The sequence below is a fragment of the Myotis brandtii genome, unplaced genomic scaffold, assembly GCF_000412655.1.
Source record: "Myotis brandtii unplaced genomic scaffold, ASM41265v1 scaffold1418, whole genome shotgun sequence".
Taxonomy (NCBI): domain Eukaryota; kingdom Metazoa; phylum Chordata; class Mammalia; order Chiroptera; family Vespertilionidae; genus Myotis; species Myotis brandtii.
The window spans coordinates 607,567-621,555 of NW_005355071.1; the positions used below are offsets into that span (position 1 = coordinate 607,567).

Here is a 13,989-nt window from a genome sequence, read left to right on the forward strand (position 1 = left end):
TGTATGCATGATATGAGCATAACCAGTGGACACAGACAGTAGGGGGATGAGGGCATCTACTGGGGGGGTGGGAGCAGCTGGGGAGAGGTCAATGGGGGAAAAAGAAGACCTATGTAATAGTTTAAACAATAAAGAATTTACATTTTAAAAAAGTGGTGGTACAGGAATACAGTGGAATATTACCAGCCATAAAAAAGAATGAAATCTTAGCATTGTGACAGCATGGATGGACTTAGAGGGTATTATGCTAAGTGAAATAAGTCAGACAGAGAAAGACAAATAACAAGATTCCATTTATTTGTGGAATCTAAAGAACAAATTAAACAAACAAAATAGAAACAGACTCATAGACACAGAGAACAGACTGGTGGTTGCCAGAGGGGAGGGGGTTTGGGGGACCGGGTGAAAAAGGTGAAGTGATTGAAAAGTACAGAATGACGGTTAGAAAATAGTCATGGGGATGTAAAGTACAGCATAGGACTTTTCTGTCTGGCCACAACCATCAGTTTTGTTTCAGAGATAAGCCAAGATGGATGCTTACAAATACATCCAGGAGCAATGGAGAAAGAAGCAGTCCGATGCAATGCGCTTCCTTCTCAGGGTGGACTGTTGGCACTACAGCCATCTCTCTGCACTCCACAGGGCCCTCAGCCCCACCTGGTCAATAAAGCTCACAGGCTGGAATATAAGGCCAAACAAGGTTATGCCATATATTGGATTTGTGTGCACAGTGGTGGCTGCAAATACCTTGTTGCTAATGGTGCAATCTACAGCAAGCCTGTCCATCATGGTGTCAACCAGCTAAAGTTTACTTGAAGCCTTCAGTCTGTTGCCAAGAAGTGAGGTGGACACCGCTGTGGGGCTCTGAGCATCCTGAATTCTTACTGGGTTGGTGAAGATTCCACATACAAATTCTTTGAGGTTATCCACATGGATCCATTCTATAAAGCTATTAAAAGGAATCCTGACACCCAAAACAGTCCACAAGCACAGGGAGATGAGAGGACTGACATTTGCAGGCTCCAAAAGCCATGGCCTTGGAAAGGGCCACGAGTTCCACCACACTATTGGTGATTCTCTCTGTGCAGCTTGGAGAAATCACAATACTCTCCAGCTCCACCTTTACTGCTAATATAAGTAATGTTTGTCAAATTCTTACCTAATAAACAATTTAGGGCAGTCATTTCTGCTTAAAAGTGTTCTTTAATTTGTTAAAACTAGTTGCCTGCAGATTGTTTTATGAATCCATTGTCAAATTATGAAAGTTAAAGTGCAATAACGTTTGAAGACTATAAGTGATGGTGTATCTTGTTTGTCACAAGATAAATATTTTTGTCTTTGTCTTATCTTATTAGTGAGTTTATATGTCAGTGTTTAAAATGTTCTTTGGTATAATAGGTGTAAAGTAAATTCTGTGAAAAGGGAGTGCAAAAAGATAAATAAAATGAAGTACAGCATATGGAATATAATTGCGATAACTACGTATGGTGCCAGGTGAGTACTGGAAATATGGGGAGATACTTTGTAAAGTATATGACTGTCTAACCCAGCCGGGGGCAAACTACGGCCCGCGGGCCGGATCCAGCCCATTTGAAATGAATAAAACTAAAAAAAAAAAAGACCATACCCTTTTATGTAATGATGTTTACTTTGAATTTATATTAGTTCACACAAACACTCCATCCATGCTTTTGTTCCGGCCCTCCGGTCCAGTTTAAGAACCCATTGTGGCCCTCGAGTCAAAAAGTTTGCCCACCCCTGGTCTAACCACTATACTGTACACCTGAAACTAATACAAAATAATATTGAATGTAAACTCTAATTGAAAACTGAAAATAAAAAAGAGAGATGATCAAATCCCAAACAACAAAAAAAGAAAATAACACCACCTGAAAACAACTGGTATGGCTCTAATTTTCAATGACTGCCTAGTATTTCATAATGTGGGTGTGCCATAATCTATTCAGCTATCAACTACTGATATATAATTAGGATTTTCAGGGGTGTTTAAATACTATGAACAATGCTGCTACACACATCTTTGTACTTATAGGTCCTTCATTTTCATGGAATCATGTCACAAAAGTAGAATTGCTAGGTCAAATGATGCATATCTTTTTACTTTTAGTAGATGGTGCCAAATTGCTTTCTCCGGATTTCCACCGGCATTGTGTGACCCTGCACCATGGCTAACTTGACTGCACCTGGAGCAGAGATTCTTTACCTAGGCTGGGCCAATTGGACTTCTCTCCTAGTGATTTGAAACTTGAAAGGAGACAGGTAAACCGGGAACATTGGAACTGAGTCATGTTTACATCAATTCTGAAAAAAACAGCCCAATATCTTACTTTTTGCCCAAATTAGCCAGTTGAATTCTGTTGCTTGCAACCAAAAAAACTTCCATACCCTGGCAACAGACTGAGCCCAGCTACCGATTCAGCTCTGATCTAGGCCACAGACTCAGACCTTACCTGAGTTGAAGACTAAGGGCCATTCCTGGCCCCAGACTTCACTGACCCCTGCTTGGCATCTCTCTGATGGGTGCTCCTGGCTGCGATGGGGGCCAGGTGACCCAGTGGATACATTTCAGCCTAGATATCCTGGGATCCAAAGATAAGGCTTCTTTTTGGCAACTAATGCTGATGATTTTGGAGACAGAGGGGAATTCTTTGTGAAGAACAATTGGTAAAGTCTAACTCAGAGATGTTATGGGGCCTCTGGGTTGGTGGGAATAATGTACCCAAAGGGAACCTTGTGGGGGAGGGTGTCAGGGGTTTAGTTTAAGGAGGCAGAGATGAGGGCAGCGAACTCTAAGCCTGACCCAAGTAGTGGGGCAGAGCATGGATGAGAGGTCACAGGTAATGGAGATGGACTGAGTCCCCAGCTAGAGCCTGGGTGGGTTCCACTGAAACAGAGATCCTGTGCTCCAGGACGAGCTAAGAGGAGTTGCCATCAAGTAAGATCCAAGCAGCCTACATCCCAGAGGCCTCATTCTTTGTCTCTATCAACTGTCTAGCAATTCCTGAACCATTGAGATGGGCCTCCATGCTGCCTGGCCCTCTCCTTTCTGTCTTGACTTCCCACAGGCTTTGAAGCCACCTGCCTCCACCTCCTTTCCTCCAATCCCACACCCTTCATCTTTTCCCCTGGCTTGGCTTCCTATTGTGTGTCTCCTGCTGAGTTTCAAGGATTAAGACTGACTACTGGGGGACACAGCTCCCTTCACTTCTCCCCAGAGCCAGGACACTCTTGCCAAGATCTGGTCCCATCCTCACTCCAAAGATCTCTGGCAGGAATCAGGCAGAGCTTGCTGAGTGTGGAGCTGGAAGGACAAGCCCAGAGTATGGGGAAAGGACTAACATTTGTCAAGCACCTATCATATGCCAGGCACTTTACATATGCTCTTTAATTTAATCTTCACAGCAAGGTGGTAAGGTAGCAATTTTTATGTTTAAATTGGGAGGCTGAGGCTCAGAGATTGTAAGGGCTTTGTCCAAGTCTACTCAGCTAGAGGTAGCAGAGCTGGAATTTGGAGCCAGGACTGTCTACTCTAAAACTGGCTACTTCCAGGCCTAAGGTGAGAGGAATGTGGTGGCCTTAGTTTCCAAATAAAAGACAGGCTTACTAGGTAGGGATTTTCCCTGGTGTAGGCCTAGAGAAGCTAACGGGATCTATAGCTGAGCTCCCTGCCCTGAGATGCAGGGAGTGAGTAGAGAGGGCTAACCCGGTGGGTCACTGGCTATATTAGAGAGGCAGAAAACAGGATCCCCTCACCCTACCCTTGCAGCCTCTGCTCAGGGAGCACTGGACCACCTTCTTTCCATAGGATTTCCCCTCAATCCTTGATACTTCTGTGCTTCCATCAACAGAGAGAGAAGGGAGTCAGCCGATGGTGCAGGAGATGGTGGGCTGGGGGTGAGGCAGATGGGGGTGTGGGGACAGGGACAGGCAGAGTCAAAAGGCCAGAACACAATTAGTTCACATGTAAGAACTTGGGCCAGACCCTGGATGGATCCCTTCCCCTCCCTGGGCCTCACTATTCCCATCCCAGCAATGGATAGATTGGATTTGGTGATGGCTGAAACCCATGCCAACTCTGCCAGTGTGTGTCCTGGGGCCTTCCAGGGCAGGGAAATGCTGCGGCCATGTCAGCAGGAGGGCTTTGCCTACAGAACTCAATTGGGGGTGTGGCAGGGGCAGGAACTTCAGTGAGCCTGGAAGACATGAATTACTGGCCTGGGAATAGCTGCTTTGGGAATACCTGCCTGGAAGCCAAGCCCTGCCCGCTCCCTGCTCTGTTCACAATAGAAGGGTGGAGGATGAGCAAATGGGGAGCTGAGGTTATGGAAAATGTGCCTTTTGAAAAGAAGAACACTAGGGTAAGTGCAAGAAGGGAAGAAGGAGCTGTAAATACTGCTGGTTGCCCTGAGAGGAAGAGAAAATGGCTCCTACAAAACAGCCCATCTTGATCTTCTGCAGAGGCAAGGGCACTAGGTTGCCTCTTAAGTTGGGCTCCCAGCAAGTCTTCTTCCTTTCCAGGCATCAGTGTTGCCATCTACACAATGAAAATTTGCTCCTAAATGCCCTCCAAGGGCTCCGATAGCTCTCATATTCCATAATCTTCTACATGTTGGCTCTGAGTAAAGCCCCTTGAGCTCAGTCCTGCCTCAGGAACTGAATGGAGAGTTGATCAGCTGTGGGAGTTAGAGTAACAACTGGACTTTGGGGTCATCTAGCAGCCAATGCAAACTCCTTACCACAGCCTGGAGGCTTGAATTCATTTTGCCCTGCCCATCTTTTCAGTCTCCCCTCTTCCCACCTCTGTTGTGCCTGCCCACCCCAGGTTCCACTGACCTCCTTTCCCGCAGGGACCCAAACTCCCTGTTGCTTGCTGTTCACCATACTGGAATGCAGTTTCCTTGCCTGCTTGCTAACTACTCTTCCTTCTGATCTTAGCTGAAATGTTACCTCTTCCAGGAAGTCTTTCTTCCTGGCACCCTAGGGTAAGCCAGCTCCTACTCTGAACCACCCTTATAGCATCATGAAACTCATCACAATAGTAATTACTTGTGCCATGATTTTTTTTTCTGTATCTGTCCCTCCTCTCAAATTACTGTAATCTCTGTGAGGGCAGAGGTCTCATTGATCTTGTTCACAGCTCTACGTCTGGTGTCCAGTTGCCTAGAAAACTTTTAACCCACAAATATTTCTTGAAAAATATTCCTAGCAGCTACAACATATCACAGACCTACAGGGGCCAGGCACAGACATACATGGTTTCATGTGGCCTTTGCATCACACCTCCTTCTCATTTTTTAGGTGAGGCAATGCAGGGGCAGAGAGCTGACAGGTTTTGTCGTGCCAGAAGCTCTCATTCTGGACTAGTTGGCCAGGCTGCACAGAGTTGGGCCTGGCAAGCAGGTCGGTCTGCTTCACGCCTCCTTTTTTGCTTGCCACAGCATTTCCGGAGGAGCAGCAGCTGTGGCCTCTCTTTGTGTTCCCATAGCAACCAGCGCTTACCTCCCGCTCACACTGGTTCCTAATTGCCTGATTACACATCTTCTCCCCTGCCAGCTCAGTAGCTTCTTGAGAACAGGGTCCATGGAGGGCTTTGCTCACTATTGCGTGCTCCAGGCTTGGTAAGTATTAGTAAATGAACAAAAATGAATGCATGCACATGGGGTTTTAAAAGCTTTCATCACAAACAAGGCACCTGGCAGTCTGTAGTGTGGGGAGGGAGGGGCCTGCAGGACTGATGCTCCTCAGCTCACCTCTGCCTAGTGGAGTGGGTGGCCAGCTCCCCTGCTGCCTGGGGAAGCTCTTTAGAAAACAGGCCAGGCAGCCAGCGTGGTCATGGCTGTTGGCAGGAGGGGGATGCTGGAGATGGTGCAACACCCAACCCTAACAATCTCCCATGCACACGCGCACACACATGCTCCCTCACCACCTCCTGAGGTAAGCCATCTCAAGTGGCCAGCTTTTGCTTTGAGAATTACCAGAAACAATTGAGTTTCATATTCACTTTTAGTGCTCAGTTCAGGATCTCCTCAGTTAGTCCCTTCCCCTCTCCATTCCCACAGCAACCATCTTAATCCAGCTTCCCATCATCTTCCACCTGAGCTGTTCTAACAGCCACCTTCCTGCCCCCACTTCTGTCTGCTTTCATTACTCCTCCCTCCCTATCTTCCACAGCACAGACAGAATGAGGGCCCCAAACAGAAATTAGCCCATGTTATTCCCAGCCAGCCTCATGAGGGAGGCAGGTGCTGGCATCATTTCTATGGCCTGATGAGAGTCTGTCCAAGCCACTGAGGCTGATAGATGGGGGAGGGGAACTACCAGCCCATTAGTTTAGTCCTTAAATGTCTGTTGCCTTAAATATGTGACTCTGGACCTCTCACTGAGCTAGCTCTGAGCTCACAAGGGTGGGACCACAGGACCAACCTACCCTAGTGAGCGGGACAGAAAAAAAAACCCTGGTGTGAGCTGCCACTTTGCACAGGGTGCTATGGGAATGCATAAAGAAGTTTGCTTGTGCAGAACCAGGGCTCTGGGTCTGTATTTATCTCTCTCTTCATCTCTCCCTTTCTATCTCTCTCCCCTCCCATCTGTCTCCAAAGAAAGGGCATTTGAGCTAGGCTTTCTATCTGAAATCCTTGGTTGTGAGCAACAGAAACCATCTCTGACTAACTGAAAAGAAAAGGGAATTTGTGCCCTGGCTGGTGTGGCTCAGTTGGTTGAGCATTATCCCTTGCACCAAAAGGTTGCTGGTTTGATTCCCAGTCAGGGAACATGCCCTGGTTGTGTACACAACCCCTTGTAAGGGAAGCAGCCAGTTGATGTTTTGCTCTCACATTGATATTTCTCTCTCTCTCTCTCTCGCTCTCTCTCTCTCTCTCTCTCCCTTACCCTCTCTAAAAATCAGTAAAAATATTTTTTAAAAGAAGGAAAGGGGAATTGTAGGGTTTGGGATAAGCTATAGGGACCTTATAGAATCAAGGAAAAGGCTAGAGGGCCAGGTTGGGAAATAGATGTAAGCAAAGGCAGCATTGGGGGAAGGCATAGGAAGCAGGATGGTTTGATCAGAATGCTTCCACTGAAATGGAAAAGTATGTTTCCTCTATTCTTATACTGCTTGCTCTAGATTTGAAGGTCAAAGACTGTGTCCAGTGACCAGGCTTAGTCCCATGCCTGCCCCTGTCTAAACTGGGCTGGGGAGAGGAAGGCTATGTCCCTTTGGCTTCCATGGTAGGAGGCTGACACATGAATTTACTATTCAACCAACATTACCCACAATGAGGCACAGACGATTCACTTAAAGAAAACAGGAATCTAAAGAAGGGAGAGGAATGAATGCTGCAGAGCCACAAACCAACTAATGTCCACTCCTTGCCTGATGACAGGGAAAGAGGATGAGGATGGTCCAGCCAGATGAAACCAAATGGGCAAAAAGCCAAACCCTGCTGTGCTTGAGGCAGAGGACAGCATTATGTGACTGGAGTGTAAAAGGGGGGAAGGTAAAGCTCCTCAATTGATGAGACAGGAGCAGGGAAAAGATGGAGTGGGCCATGGAGAGCCGGCCTCAGAAGAGGGAAGGAGAGGCTGACCAGATGGTATATTAGGACCTTTACTCTGGAGGTGTCAAGAATGGATCAGAGATGGCAAAATTGGAGATGTGGAGACCAGCAAGGAACTCTACTGGGAAAGAGATGGTAAGGCCTGAATTCCAGCATTGGTCATGGACAGAAAGGAGATGACAGATTCAAGAGAATCTATAGAAGTGTGAGGGGTAAGAGAGGATGAGGAGTATGAGATGATTGGGGAGGAAGAAGACGGTTGGGAGAAAGAGTTTGCACTTTCCTCATAGGCTTCAGGACACCCAGCTAACTCTCCCAACGCCCATTCATTCAACCGTTAATGTTAGCCCAGCCTTATTTGCATGTGCAAGGCACTGTCGAGAAAGAGACAGAGACAGAGACAGAGACAGAGAGACCAAAGATTCTTAATGGACCCTCTCATACTCTGCTGGTGGGACCATAAACTGATATAATTGCTGTGAAGAACAATCTGGAAATATGTTTCACTGTTTTAAATATGCATACCTTGGCATTTTGACTTCCAGGAATTTATCCTAATGACATCACTTAACAAGTGTGTACAGATAGACATCTGTACAAGTATGTTACACCATTGCTTATAATAGTAAAAAATTGGAAACAACCTCATAGAGCATTAGTAGGGAACTGGTTAAATAAATGGCGGCATAGCCTGACAGGGGCTTACTCTGCAAGCAGTAGGCAGAGACAAGATAGCACAGCCCTGTCCCCTGTGGCAGTCTTGCTTCAGGGCCTGACAGGCCCAGCTGAGGAAGGGGAAACACTTTAACTTTTAGTGAAGTTTGGGGTTTCAACTGTGACAAGGCTGGATGGGTTCATTTCTGAAGTAATTGGAGGAGGGTTTTTTGCATCTTTGAAAATGGCTGGAAAAGTTACAGATCTTCTGGAGATTTCATCCAAGAAATGAGGAGAAATAGGTCACAGAGAGAGTTGAGGGAGAAATTTTTTTTTCTGCTTCTGGAGTTAAACCTGTTCACTAGAAGTTACAGTAACAAGGATTATCTCTGGGGAGTGAGGCTGGAGGGAGCAGGCACAGCTTTTACTGAATACTTTAAACACTCTCACATTGTTGGAATGTCTTACAATCTATGTAGATCACAGAAGTAAAAAGTCAGTAGCAACAATGAACAATGATGATACTTGCATTTGTGGAGTGGGGGTGGGGTTCCATGACAAGCTGCTTGGCCCCAGACCTTCTGAAACAGGCCATCTGTACCTCAGCACTTTGGCCCGCACCTCGGGGTTGTCAGGACTGTCTTGTTCACTGAAGGACATTAAGCAACATCCCTGGTTTCTACCTATTGGGTGCCAGTAGCAGTCCCGCTCCAAATTATGGCAACCAAAATGTATCTCCAGGCATTGGCAGATGTCCGCTAGGAGAGCAAAATGGCCCCCAGGGTAAGAACCACCACTCTAGAGGGATTTTCAGGTTACACAGGTATGTTTGGAGCCTCTGGGTCTGGTTGCTTCATTAATCCCATCTCCTAAATGGCCTTCTGCCAGCACCTCTCCTGGGCTCCATTGGTCTGGGAGTCAGGAGATGAATGCTGCAAAGCCACATTTTGGGTCAGCCACTTACTAGCTATGTGACCATGAGTCTTTCTGAGCCTCATTTGCTCAACTCTAAAATGGAGTTAATAATAATAACATGGCGCCTAGTACTGCTGTGAAGGCGAGATGTCTAAAGTAATGAGTATAGGCCTGGGGTGTGGGAGGTGATCAGTCAAGAGCAGAACCCAGTGGCCGACTGGGATGGGATGATATGGCTCCCCAGCCACCACCTTTACAGAACCCACTTCAGGCATCTATACAGGGCTGGGGTGTCTAGGCTGTAGGGATCCCCATGAGTCTTTGGGCCAAAGGCCGAAGCCAGATGAGCTCCTGAGACTCCTCTCCCTGGCCAGTTACCTCCTGTTATAATAGAGGAACTTCCTTTTATTTAAGACAAAACTTCCATTTGTACTTTGGGTCTCTTATCATTCTGCCTTTCCTGGAGAATATGAACCTGCCAGTGACCCCTTCCTTCTTAAGGACAACCACTCTCCCTTTCAACTGGATCTTTCCCAATTGCGTTTAAAGTGCTCAGGTCTCTTCTCCTGAAACAAACAAACCATCTTCCTTGACCCTACTTCCTTCTCCAGCTGCTGCCCTGTCTTTCTCTTCTCAACTCACTCTTTGAAGGTACTTCTCACTCATCCTGTCCCAAACCCATCACACCATCTTCCTCCCCAAACCTGCTGCTTTCTGCTCTGCCTCACCATACATAGCAAAGGGCACCCCTTACATCTAGTTACACGGGTGTGACTCCTCAGCCTGAGAGTCATTCTCCAAATCTCCTGCATTACCAACCTCATAGCCAATCCTGATCATTTTACTTCCTAAGTCTCTGGGGGGTACCCTTGCCCTGCATCTTTATGGGAAAATGAAAAATATTCTTAGCTTTCCCTTTCTTCCACAAATATACAATGCTATACACCCTTTGTACCTGGCATTTTTCACAATGTATCTTGTCAATCTTTCTGCTCCACACTTAGAAACCTTCCTCAGTATGTTTACAAGGACTATCGGATCTACCATCATTTATTTTACCAGTCACTTAATTGTGAGCACCAGCTATATGTAATCTTTTGCTATTGTAAACAATACCTAAACATATTTTAATCCATCCACTTGCTTCAGTCTTCTTTGTCTCTATTCTAGTACAAGCTACCACTATCATTTACTGGACTCAGGCAAATTACTTCCCAATTGCTCAAGCCCAAATGGTCTCTTGCCTTCTTTTCACACAGCAGCCAGTGTGGCATTTCCAAAACACAACTTTGAGCATGTCATTCCCTGCTTAAAACCCTTCCATGGCTTTCCCGTGCTTTTAGGGTAAAGGCAATATCCCTCATGATGATCTGTGAAACCTTATCTAGCCTCCCCTGGCCAGCCTCTAACCTTGCCTTGACCCACTCTTCCTTCCCCCTTCTCCACACTGCTCCTGCTGGCTGACTTTCAGTTCAGGATTATAGGACCTCAGTAACACCTTATGCTTCTCCTTCCTAACCATGTTCCAGCAGTCATTTCACATTTATTTGTCTGATACTTTGATTCATATCTGGCTTCTATTTCCCATGCCTCCCCCTGCCCCCTGAGAACTATGTCTTTGCCTTTCATGAAGCTCCTGGAAGATTGTTGACTGAATGAATGAAAGAATGAGGCAAACAGAGGGCCAAGCAGAGGAGCTGACATGGAGTAGATGCTCAATAAACATTACTTTCCTCCCTTCTTGCTTTCACTGTCTCCTCTTTGCTCTGGAGCCATGACAGGTTACCTTCCATGTGCACTGCTCAACAATGCTGCTCTCTCACCACAAAACCCCAGCCCTTGCCCAGGGCCTCCCTCTCCTTCACTGGATTCATTTGATAGTTGATCGTTCCTCCCTTCTGGAAATCTGCTTTCTTATCTTGGCTCAATGCCCAAGAGCCCCCTCCCCCCTGATCACTTCCTCTCTACCATCTCTTCCTCTGCCCACCTCTGACATGTTTGAGTTTCTCAGGTTCCATCCAAGTCCCCTTTCTTCTCACTGTATATATTCTCTCTTCTGATGCCTTATCCATGCTCATAGCTTCTACCACCATATATGCGCAAACTGTGGTTCTCAGAAAGGCTCCTGTATTAGTGCCACCTCTGCCCCAGGAATGTAAGTGGAGCCAGAGAGCAGAGACCGTGTCTCTGTTTGCTTACTATGGTCTCCCTAGCCCCTAAAGCAGTGCTTGGCACATGGTAGTGTGCCAAGAAATATTGTCAAATTTGCGAATGGCAGGGCCCCATGCTAGAATGGAGACAGCTGCCTCCTCGAGCTGGAACTTGTTTCTTGGCAGGGCAGTGGGGCAGATATAAAGGCTGGGTGCTAGGTGCCAGGTCCTTCCTGGCCTTTTCTATGTGAAGCCCTAGGAGATGTCTTGTGCTCAGAATAAGGGAAAGACAGAATTCTAGTTAGGACTTACACCCCAAAGCTAGTGCTCTCTGAACAAACTAACTATACCATTGGGTTGTTTCACCCCATTTGTAGACCACAAGACAGCCTTTGAACAGAGAGGGCAGCTCATAAGAACATGGGCTCATATCATGTCCAGCCATGCTGCCTTTAAGGGGAGCATGCAACCAACCATGGCCTATGGTAATATCGTCAGAGGGAAGGCGGGCACAGACTGAGGCCCCATGAGCCAGGACCGGGAGCTCAGGTAGAATACCAATTGAAAGGGGGACCAGGCCACCCTCCTGGGAAGCCCTGACATAGCCTGTGGCATGACCTCTTATGATGGGCTGGTCTGAGTGAAAGCCAGGGCCCTGCTCTGTGTACCATGAGAACCTCACAAAAGCACAAAATGTTCTAAGTCAGAGCTGAGGAGGCTCTTTGATACCACTCATCCCACCCACCTCATGGTTCTGATAGAAAAACTGAGGCTAAGATTAAGGCAGAGACTGTCCTGTGGTTATTAACCAGCAGGCTGGGGAATCTGGCTTATCTCTTGGCCTTGGGCCTACTAAGGCCTACAAAGTTGACAGTCTCTTCCTGCTTACATTCTAGAGGGGAGAGGCAGGCCACAATTTTAAAAAAGAATAAATAAGTAAAATATGTAGTATGAAAGATGGTGATAAGTGTTATGGAGAAAAAGAAAGCAGTGAAGGTGGATGGGGAGTATGGCAGGGGGTTGGCAATTTTAGACGCAGTGGTCAGAGCAGGCCATTTGGAGAAGGGGGAATTGGAGGCAAACCCACAGGAGGTGAATGAGTGAGCCAGTGCTCTCTCCAACAGCTACTGGGGACACCTGAGAATGGGCTTCAACCTCAGACAGGCTTTTCCCAGGGCCATAGTTGGAAGGCTTCCTGGGAGGCTGCCATATAGATTTTGGACTGGTCACAAGGCCAGGAACAGGCATGTCTTTCAAAACTGAAGCTGGGCACAGAATCAAAGGCCTGTGACACCCTGGGCCAGGTAATGAGAATAATATCAATAGTAATAATAATAAGAACAGTACCATTATCCTGCCTTGAGCACTTACCATGTGCCAGGCATCTTTCAAGCACACTATGTGATGTCATTTCATCCTCACAATGACCCTGTGATGTAGGTGCTGTTCCTCTGCCCACTTGATAGATGAGGAAACAGAGGCTTAGATCAGTTGCAGAACTTGTTAGAGATCAAAAAGCAAATGAACAGCAACATGAGGCTCTCATCCTAGGTGTTCGGATTCCAGAGCCGTTGTTTGATAGAAAGCAGCAAATTTTAGCAGTCTGAAAAAGAGCAGTTGATTGGCGGCAGAGGGCAAATTACACAATCTCTCAGGTGCTCTGCAGTGGCCCAGGGCCGGGCAGATGGGTGGGAGTTGAAGATCTATGTCTAACATGGCAGCTGACCTGGGGTAGCCTTGTATGAGGGGCCTCCACAAGGAAGATGGACTTCATCTCCACTGGAACCTGAACTCCATAAATGCAGAGCCCTTGTTTGGTTGGCTCACTGCTCTATCACCAGTGCCTATAGCAGTACCTGGCACATAGTGGGTGATTAATAAATAATGGAATAAATGAGCATATAAAAGAATGAATAGTCCACTCTCATTTATCAAAGGCCAGTCCAGCGAAACTTCTCTTCTCAAATAGCCAGGCAATCTAGACTTCTGGCTCCTTGAGAATGTGAGGCAAGGAAAGGCATGGAAGAACAAGGAAAGAGAGAGAGAGAGAGAGACTGCTGGGGCCAAGGGCTGGGCAGAGCCCTGAGCTGAGGACTAAGAAGATGATAGGAAGAGGTGCAGAAAGGCCACCAGTTGTAAACACCTTGCTAAGTGCTTTACAAACACCCATGACCTCATTTCACCCTTCCCACAGCTCCAGGAGGCAGGGACTGTTATTATTCCTAACAGAATAATGAGGAAACTGAGGCACAGAGCAGTAAATGGCTTGCCTAGATGACATGAGCATTGTGGAGTGGAGCTGGGCTGAAACGTATAAAGATCAGCAAAGCAGGTGGCTTGCTTAGTGTGGTCCCTGGCTTGAGTGCAATCAGAAGCTCCCTCTCCTTTGTTGCCTACTCTCCCCCACACCAATCTCCCAAGCTCCTTTGCTCTGCAGCTTTCCCCAAATATCCACCTGGGTGATGAGCCCTATCTCTTTCATCTCTCTGAGGAAGAGTGGCTTCTGCCACTTATCCCAGAATTCGGGCCAAGGCCAGGCCCTGAATGAAAGAGTAGACTGGGTGTGAGACAGATCCGGTGTAAGTCCCAGTTCCTCCACTTACTTCTTAGGGAGGTAGACCTTCTACCTCTTTGAGCCTCAGTTTCGTCCTCCTTAGATGGGATAGTACTACCCAGCCCATAAGGTTGTTGTG

General features: G+C 46.9%; 1 pseudogene; it reads left to right on the forward strand.

Annotated features, from left to right (window-relative positions):
* The first annotated feature begins 529 nt into the window (after positions 1-529).
* On the forward strand, positions 530-1,132 carry LOC106725184 (annotated as a pseudogene).
* Positions 1,133-13,989: the final 12,857 nt, after the last annotated feature.